This window comes from Propithecus coquereli, unplaced genomic scaffold (genome assembly GCF_000956105.1).
Source record: "Propithecus coquereli isolate 6110/MARCELLA unplaced genomic scaffold, Pcoq_1.0 Scaffold48, whole genome shotgun sequence".
Classification (NCBI taxonomy): domain Eukaryota; kingdom Metazoa; phylum Chordata; class Mammalia; order Primates; family Indriidae; genus Propithecus; species Propithecus coquereli.
The window spans coordinates 1,664,624-1,675,065 of NW_012150618.1; the positions used below are offsets into that span (position 1 = coordinate 1,664,624).

General features: G+C 34.2%; 1 protein-coding gene across 1 annotated transcript in view; it reads right to left on the minus strand.

The window, feature by feature from the left end:
- TAB2 (TGF-beta activated kinase 1/MAP3K7 binding protein 2) overlaps window positions 1-10,026 on the minus strand; it is a 60,497-nt gene extending 50,471 nt beyond the window's left edge. Inside the window, exon 1 of the mRNA XM_012655555.1 lies at window positions 9,883-10,026. The gene's annotated coding sequence lies outside the window, so the exon portion shown is untranslated. The remainder of the gene's footprint in view (window positions 1-9,882) is intronic.
- Window positions 10,027-10,442: the final 416 nt, after the last annotated feature.

Below are 10,442 nucleotides of genomic sequence, written 5' to 3' on the forward strand. Positions count from 1 at the left end.
TAACCAATACAAGTTTTGAGGTTTGCACAATGCAAAATGAGTCTCTAAAGAATGCTTGTTTACCTACTTCTCTTTAAGATTACAGGATCAAATAAACAAAATGATGTGGTAACATAGGAAGGCAAACACAAAGATGTACTAATTAAGGTAAGCAGGTGCCGTGTTCAAAGGGCACGGTCTTGTTTTCAATAGCAGAAGTTGGGACCAATTAGATACATATAATTGAGGTTTTAATGCATGTTATAAAGAAACAAATATCCAGTAAAGAACACTGTGGAGAAATATAGGTTAAATTTTATCTAGACATTTGTTAACCTTGAGAAGAAAGCAAATAGCATAGATGCAGGACTTATCTTTTGTGCATAAATGTAATTTGAACTCCAAAGTTTTAGTGGTGAGTCATTTGGATTAAAAAAATTTACATATGTCTCTCTCTCTCTCTCTGTTTATATACATAAACACACACACACATTTTCTGTAGAAGGCTACATAAAATTTTTTTGTACATGAAACATTTCCATATTTCAATTATTTCCTCAGCACTGAGCACATGGCCTTAATATCAAATATTTACAATGTCGAGGTGAAAATATGAAGATTTCACTTAGATGTCATTTTTATTTAAGGAAAGTATCTTTGTCCCCCACCTTGTGATTTTCTCCTAGTGCCTATATAGTATCTTGCTTGCTAGCCCTGAGTTAGTGGTTCTCTAACCTGGATGCACATCAAAATCACTTGTGGAAGAAACTGGTAACAATTATTATCTCTGATGAAGAAGAAGAGGGTATCTGGCAGAATAGGGGCTGGGGGTGGGGGAGACTTAACAGACTTCCTTTTTCACTGTATACTTTTTTGTGCTTGTTGAATTCTGTATCATACTCACGTGTTGCCTATTAAAAGAAGGAAGAAGGATAGAGTGAGGAGGAGAAAGCACCACCAGTAGCAGTAGCAGTAGCAGCAGCAGCAGCAGCAGCAGCAGCAGCAGCAACAGCAATCTACCGCCATCAGTAGTAGCACCTATGGAGCTTTGAAAACCACAGTCCAAGGTTGGGAAGGTAACTCAACCCTAATAATGAATATTAGAATTTCTGCACGTAGGGCCTGGGCATCTCTGTTACTAGAAAAACAAAACTAAATACTCCATCAGTAACTTTAAAGGGCATTCAAGGCAAAGAATTATGAAACCAGTAATTCCATTTGACAAGGCTAATGATGTCTAAACAGGTAAATCTAGGGCCAACAAATTGAGCATATAAGTAGGAGAGGAAAAAAGTGCTAAACCCTAAAAGTTCCTTAAGATTTGAGATATGGTATGAAAATGGGCAACTTTCCTTGTCAAGAAAAGGGTGTTTCCTAGGCCGGCATTTTTCAGTTTGGTCTGTGGACCACCTCTAACATAATCACTGGGCTTCATCCTATATCCACTGAATCAGAGTCCCTGAGGGGAGGGCCCAGGTATTTTCACTGATTCTTCTCTGAATCCACTGTGATGACCAACTGTTCATCTGAAGGTCTCCTCAAGTAAAGTTTACTCCAGTTCCTACAAGACTTCTAGTTGATGATATAGTAAATGAAAGGCAGGGAAGGGACTAATCAAAACTTAAGATGACAACTATGGTTACAGGATCATGTATAAGAAAAGGTGATAGTACGGAATCAATATAAGGAAGGAAAATAGAGATGGGAAGGGGTATGGGATTTTGTGAGTTAAAAAAAAAAAAACTGAGTTAAAGGCAATGAAATAAGAAAGGATTATTTGAGCCTCTAACAGGAATGGTTAGGAATTCTTATGTAATTTGATACAATGGGAAAGAAATAACTGGTGGAAGGGAAAATTACCTTTGTAAGTGTCCATAAATGGGTTCTGCAACTACTATATATTTAGCAGCTCAGGCCAAATGCAGTTGTACAATAAACACATGTGGATCATCTTAAGTCAACTAAAACTGAAGCTTATATACTATAAAATACAAACTGTTCTTGGGCAGGTCAATTTCTGAAAAATCTTTGTTTACTATCAAGGAGGTACCATACAAAGTAAATGGTGGAGCAAAGCTAAGTTCCCAGAGATCCAACTTTTAAAATAAAAGGAATAACGAGTAATGTAACTTGTACAAACTATTTAGATTTACATAATTTAAACCTAACAAAGTATTGACCTTCACTATTAAAGTCTTAACAAAAAAAGGGAATCAATTAATAAGTAAAATGTCACTCTGAGACAGGCATAAACTTTCCTGAAGGGAAGAATTTCCTAAGGGTGGAACTTCAGGAAACAAGGCTAGGTGCAGTGGCTCATGCCTGTAATCCTAGCACTCTAGGAGGCCGAGGCGGGAGGATGGCTTGAGGAAGGGTGAGACACCCCCTCTACAAAAAATAGAAAAATTCGCTGGGCACAGCGGTGCATGCCTGTAGTTCCAGCTACTCGGGAGGCTGAGGCAGTAGGATCACTCAAGCCCAGCAGTTTGAGGTTGCAGTGAGCTATGATGACGCCACTGCACTCTACCTGGGGTGAAAGAGGGAGACTGTCTCAAAAACAAAACAAAACAAAAACAAAAAAAACCCGAAAAGAAACAGTATTCTACTAGTGTGCTTTAGCCATTTGTGTTTCTAAAAATTTCTTGTGAAAGAATACGTTAATAGTTAAAAACAGAGATAACCTACCGTAGCTAAATATCAGCGTCAATTCCATATAAGTGGACATTGTCTCATGTAATGAGACAATTAAATGAGATAATGTATATAAAACACATAGTATGTGATACATAGTAGAAGCTGGTTAAGTATAAATTCTAGGAGTCCATGTATTTATTTATAAAGTTTAATATGCCAGTTTCTTGTAGTATATTCTTGGGCAAATCATTTAAGTTCTCTGTGCCTCAGTTTTCCCATCTATAAAATAGTGATAAGAGAGTAGCTACCTGATAAGATTATGAGAATTAAAGAGTAATCCACGTAAGATAATAAAAGAGTACATAGTAAGTATACGTGTAAATAAAATAGCAATACTATAATTTTATTCTTTGTAAAATGGAGAAAACAGAGTTTCAAGGATTAGTGGTAACGCAGTGAAAGATAATTGTATTATATTAATATTATACCTGCCTGGCCTATAGCAAAAAATAAAAACTGGTAGTAATAATAATTATTTACTCTAAGTATCATGAATTTCCACAAAGTACAAAGGAATAAAACTTTAGTAAATAGGGCTGAATGTTACCCTGGCTGCAGAATATTGAAGGAGTTGATTCAACCTTTAAAGCCTTCCTTTTCGCTATATATGGGACAAATAACTTGTGTAACTGAGGAACTCTGATAAAGCTCATAAAAAACTCAACAATACTAGGCTGTGCATAAGTGCTAGATAAGTGGTATAAATTGTGCTATATGTGTTCAAAGGAATCTCTCGGGGCTGAGGAGTGAAGAGTATTGAAGCATAGGTACTTAATAAGGTTGAAATACGAAGCAAGGCAATCAAACAGTAGGCAGATTCTAGGGATAGTGTCACCTGTCTGGCTGGAAGAAGAAAGGAGGGAGGAGAGAAAAGAAGGGGATTATGAAGAAGGTGTTCAGGGTGGGGAATAGTTACAGAAGATGAGAAAGGCGAATGAAAAGTTTTAAGTGTACAGTGGTCTTTATTAGAGAAGGCCTTGAGATACACTAACACAGAAGTTTTAATATTATGTAAAACTACATATATATAATTTTATATTTGCCCCATTCTTACATGATTGTGAATTTTACTGGAACAAATTTAATTAGTTAATAAGGTAAAATATGGTTCAAGTTGAATATCAAATAGCAATAGGAAGAAATACATAAAATTCACTTCTCAACTACATTAGGATTCTTCCTTAGATTATGGACAAGGTAAAAAGATCTTTCCATTTCAACATATCCTAAAATTGAATTCTGGTTTTCACAGTACATACTAGAGATAATAATTTCTTCTGTAAACTATGAAATCCTGAGTTGGACAGGATCCTAGGAAGTTATCTTCCAAAAGTATATAATTTAAGAGGTTAGAAACAAGCCTTATTGCCCAGCAGACTCCCTGCCATACTTTCTCTTCTACCCACCAGTCCAATTTACCTATCAAAACCAACCTCTGATCACAAAACTCTTTACATTAAGTTATGTTAGTTCCAAAGTGGAGAGATAATTTGGTTCATTGCTATATCCTGAGTACTTAGAAAGTGATGTCAAGCAAACGTTCTGTAAATATTTTTTGCAGTAAGTCTTTAATAACCACCAATTTTTAAAGATTACTATAAAAAGTGGTTCTATCCCCCCAAACTCAAGTGTTTCCCTTAACCTCAGATATAAGTCAATTCTGCTATAATATCTGTTTTGAAAATGTAAATTTGTTCCAACACAATTGATATTGGAGAACAATTTAAGCATTAAGTGAATTCTGCTATAATTTCATTTGGGAGAAATACTAGGGTAAACAGAGACCCATACCTAGCTGAAACAAGCTGCATATGAATACTCAAAAAGTAAACACACACACCTCAAACATCTATCAGCTACCTTGGCTTACCACGCATGCATCTGCATGTTACGAATCACACCTGGCCACATTTTGTGTTACAACTTTCCTTTTGATTTCAGAAAACCCTTTTTCAACTACTTTACAATAACTCTTGAGCTGCAACCCTTCCTATGTTCACTTCCATAAGCAAACTTCAGGTCTTCTTCAAGGCAAAGTACAATATGTATTGTAGTATTTACATATTTCTTAACCATTTAACATGAATAAATTGTGCTATCTTTTTTAAAGTTCCCTATCTTCATTTTTTAAATGTTCACAGATGAAGTTTTTGCGTTTTGTACTCACAATCCCATTTTCTCCATAAGCCCAGTGTTTGCGTGTGTGAGCATGATTTTGCATAGCATGGCGATATTAATATTTAGGAGCACATATGTCAAATTTTGACAGAACTGACTATATGTCAAAACTCTTTTGATCTCAACAACTGTTAACACTAACCTCTCCAGGATGGTCAATGGGAATGTGGAATGTTTCAACCTTTTGTCAGTATGATGCTAACAGTTTCTAATACTAATTACAATTTTTGTCTCTTCTGTGGATTGGCTGACATTATCAGACTGCAATCAGGTATTCTTAAATAATATTTTCACCACAGAAAGAAGCATTGATACTCAGTCAGAATAGCAAGAATAAAATTTAAGTTAAAGTAAATTTTGAAACCCTTTGACCTCAATGAAGATTTCAAAATTAAGTATCAAATTAAGAATCACATTGTTTGTCTAAGTACATACACTATTATCAATACCTTTTATATTACTGATGTAGTATGCAAGCACCACATCATACACCAGTCAGGTAATATTTGGTGAACTTCACATTTGATTAACTTTAAAAGAATTTACAAATGTCATTAATTTAATCTAAAATTTTTTGATATTATTTGTACAGCAAATTATTGAAATTGTATTTCTTGAAGCATGATGTTACAAGTCTATCACGGCAAAGAAAACTTTAAAAAAAATTCCGGCATACTAAGTTATTTTTCTAAGATAAAATGCAAGAATTAGAGCTATGCAATTAAAAATCTAAAGTTTAAATAATATCTCCATTTAGATAAAAATAAGACTATTATGGTCAATCTTTAGCATAAATTTTTATCACAAAACAGTTGGAACACTGCATAATTTCATGTAATCAGTTATTTGCAAAAATAATATAACAAACCAGTTATCCAAAATCAGTCATCCAAATGGTACTTATTCTAAGTTAGCTATAATGTTCAGATGTAGTGTGATTTAAAAGCTTGAAGGGAGCAAAAGACTGTGTTACTGAAATCCAGATTTCTCAATTTTATAAGCCTACAATAATTTCCTTCCTAAAGAAAAACAATAAACATTAATAATTGAAGTAACATAATAATCCACACTACCTCCTCTTAAAGAGAAATCTCCTAATTTTCTCCTTTAATGCATTGCCTCAAGGCCATGAATGTTGACCATTTCTTATGGTTAAAAGGCTTACCAGTTATAAGTTCTTCTAAAAGGAATATGCAAGTCAGCCACACTTGGCAATTTATGTATTGTGGTTTTGTGGTAGGTACTACCATTTTCTAAGGATCAAGAAAACTGCAATAAATCTGAGACAGAATGGTTATACTTCATCAAAACATATAACTGACTACTTTGTGTGTATTTTCTAATTCATATCTCATTATTATTTTCCAATACATTATGGTTTTAAGAGGGAAACGAAGTTATCTTTCAGTGCCCCTTTTCACTGTAATTTTTGGATAGTCAATCCTGTGTATAAATATAATCTATAAAAGAAAACAAGAACTAAGTATGATAGTAAGTTCCTATTTATGGGTAAAAGGGAAAGGAAGAGGAGAAAATGCAAGCACTTGAAAGAACCAATTTTCATCTTACACCAACTATAAACATTTATAACAAACCAATTAACTCAATGATGTAAAAAAATGATAATAATTTAGATAAATATTAATTTAAAATGGCACCTTAATACGAAGATTCAGAGAAACTTACAAGAAATTTCACCAACTGATTCCCATGCAGTTTCAATCCCTTACTTGGCCTCATGTTTCTTCCTCTTCATTGCACATAACTCTTCTTTCTAATGTCATGGCTGGCCAGCTGCGGGTGCGTGCGTGCGTGCGTGTGTGTGTGTGTGCGTGTGTGTGCGTGTGTGTGTGTGTGAGTGAGAGACAGACAGAGAGAGACAGAGACAGCATTGGGAGTGTGATAATTAAGTTTATGGGTTAGACAAAATGTAAATGGATATTTGTTACTTATAATAATAAGTACCAGAGTTCTTTCTATCTATCCAGCCATACTTCCCTCCCTCCATCTATCTGTATCTATATAAATTAAAGCATCTAATCTAGAGAAAAACATGTTTTAAAGAGGAACATACAAGGATGGTCACCCCAGTGTGTACTTCCAAAAACAACCTCAATGTCCATTAAGGAGGAATAAGCATGTATATTATTGCACAGCCATACTAAGGAACACCATGTAGCTTTTTGTTTGTTTATTTGTTTTTTAGGGGAGTAAGACATCCAAATAATTACATGGAAAGACCTATAGACATTATTGATTGAAAAAAATCAAGATACAAAATCTACATATGATACCCTTTGTGTTAAAAAAAAGACAAACATAACAAATATACTTTAAACAGATATTTTTATTAATGTATGAATGTATAGGAAAAGTTCTATAAGTATACACACTAGTTACTTTGGAGAGGGGACTGGGCAGAGGGACATATGGAAGGAATGTAGTAGTCCAAGGACATTTAGTCATCTCTGTTATATTTAAATTTTTATATGTATATTCACATCTACTTGCATAATTAAGCATTAACAATGAGAGATAGAGTGCTTTCCCTATAAAATTATTCCCTATGTATTTTCCCTTAACATTACTTATACTCTGATATGTGGATAGGAGAGTAAGAGTAGAATAGAATGAGTTATTTGAAAGAACCTGTACTTAGCCAACCATAGGTACTTTCAAATAACTCAAAGCCTTTGTGCCTATGCTGAAACTGTTAGTGATGTACAGGTAACAGGTGCAGCAATGATCAATTACCAGGATGACTGAAAGATGAGGTTTACAGTCACATTTTAACTTAAATGTTACTTACAGATTTATACGTTTAGGTGGATGCCTAACCATCTCTAAGCTTAATCTCCTAATTTATAACCCATGGTTAAAACAAAAAAAGCCAGGTCACATTTTTCCACACAAAGGCTAACTTAAGGTAAACTATTACTCGAGCCCTCAAAATGATTAAGTAGTACTGATCCACCAATGAGACGGTTTAATTGATTAAAAGAAAGAGGTAAAGGGAGGTAGAAAAAGATGTAGGTTTACTGTTATTATTAAGCTTAAAAGTCCCCCAATAGACACAATACCCTTCTGGAAAGTTATGATACCCAAAAGTATCACACTATTTTCTCTGAGCCTATAGTATTAACCATTTTGCTTCTGCACTCACCAGGTCCTGTGCTAAATGTTTAACGTGCATTATTTCAGTTACTTTTCACAGTATTCCTGTAGTAAGGATTAAATGAGAAACTGCAGTAAAACTCTTTACACAATGCCTAACATAGTAGCATTACTACTACTGCCTAATCTCTAACTTCATTAATTCAATCCTTATTCTACTGCAGTCAGTTCAACAGATTCACTGACTTGTATGCACCAGTGCTAAGAAATCTTCAGTGGATTCCCACTCCCTACTAAATTAAATCCAAACTCCTTCACTTGACATTCAAAAACACATATGACATAGCTCCATCTCCCACCATATCCCTCTATACCCCACTATTCTCTAAACACACTGGACTGCTCACAATTACTAGGACATATTACGTACTTTCATTTCCTTAACTTAGAAATACTCTTGCCACCCTCTCTAAAGAACACTATCTATTCTTCAAGGCTCAGTAGAAATACTACCTTCTCCGCAAAGCTAATTCTTGCTGGTATTCTCAAGTAGGTTGTGTGCATCTCTATTATGATACTTTCCTTTTGTATCACTTGTCTGTAAGCTCACTAAAAACAAGGTTTATTCATTTGTATACCCTTCCTGTGCCTAATACAGTGTTTTACACACAATTTATATTCAGTGTAGATACATTTCACTGTTACTAATAGTTCCACTGAAAATAACTAGTAAGACTTGATATTCATATATAATTCCCTCTTTAATTTCCCCTTTGATCTCCTAATAGTGGTAATGATCCTATAGTAACTCTGCTAATAGCTCCCTTTCCAGTCCTAATTTAACACTGAGACATAATTCTTTCAATACCAAACAAATGTGGCACATAATCAGCAACTTAATGTTGACTAGGTTGCCTGACATTAAATTCATTATGCATTAACACTGCAGGAGGGAATATAAGGAAGGAGTTAGGTACATACTAGAATATTAGGATCATCTTTTAAATTCACAACTGGGATACAAAATTCCTCCATTCAATTTTGGGTAATCTCTAACCTAGATGAATTGAACTTTAAAGTCAAATATATGTATGGTTATCTACCTGTTTAGTAAATAAACTCATCTTTTATGGATTAATTCTGTTTCTAAATCTATACAAATTGGTAAAAGCAATTAAGTGTCCTTAAAAGCTAACTGACCTCAGCCGTCTAACCACTCATGAGTAGTTTTCTTTTGGTTAACATCTAAAGCATTAACCTCATTTTTTTATTTTGTTGTTACATTCCAGGACAATTCTGACTATTTATGACTTCCTTGACTGGCTTCTTTTGCGCAATCAAGCAAAAAAAATTAGCAAATATTAGTTATACACTTACATTTAAAATATAATTAAATTCTTCAGGTAAAAGTACCATAATACATTATTTGGTTCTATCCAAAAATATTACTTATGATTTCCAATTACTAAAGAATGTATTAACTCTTATGTGATGGCATTAGTAGTGTAGAACAGTTGAGAATCTTAGGAAGGAGAACCAGTTTCACTCATCTAATTTCCTCTACTGTTTGTACTGTATGTGGATCTTGTAAAAGAAGACAATTTTGTTGTTGTTAACATTTACTTTTCAATGAAGATGACTTTTTGTACATTTACGGGGCTTAACAGCATTTCAAATTTATTTTTCTTAAACTGCTTTTGCATTAGTTTGCTACCACTAGCAAACAGGTTAAATTAGAAATATTCAGGCAAAAGATATGTTAAACTTAATAGTAGCTGCATGTTACCTAGATGTTAGGGATGTTACTATACTTTAAAGCAAGATGACTACAAGTTTTGAAAGTTTTGGTTATTATAGATTTCATAATAAGGCAGTTACATAGGCTAAGCTTGACTGGTGCCATGGACTTTAGCATACCTGGAAATAGAAAAATTCAAATTGTGGCTGTTCTTGGTTGGCCCATTGCCATTTTTGCAGCTTACAAATTTTTAATTAAGTAACTGCAGTGAGCTCATCTCTACTGGATACTTCTTTTCCAGGGCAGGTCCAGGAACTGGGTCTGGAGCCTTAAAAGCAGAAGAGAAACTAGAGTAAACTAGAGGTAGGTAGAACAAGAAACGTGACCAGACAACATTATTAGATCTAATAGCAGTGAGGTAGTCCCCCAAGTCTCTCACAGAAAGTATTTTGAAATGGAAAAAGGGTCTCTTAAATTGCAAGTTACCAGAACATGCTATTTAGTTAAGTCATTCTCTTAACCTACCCAACTCTTTTTCTGAACTCTCAATTCTAGAAATTCAAACAGTAGCTTTTATGAAATTTCTAATGGCTTTTAGCAACAGACTGTCCAACAGGAGACCACAGAGTAACTGTAACAGAAGGAGGAAAACAACAAAACCCATTTTACTGGTAAAATTGGAATTGTAAAGTCCTTATTTTCAGGTCATTTTGCTCTTCTCTTTCGCAATCGTATCTCC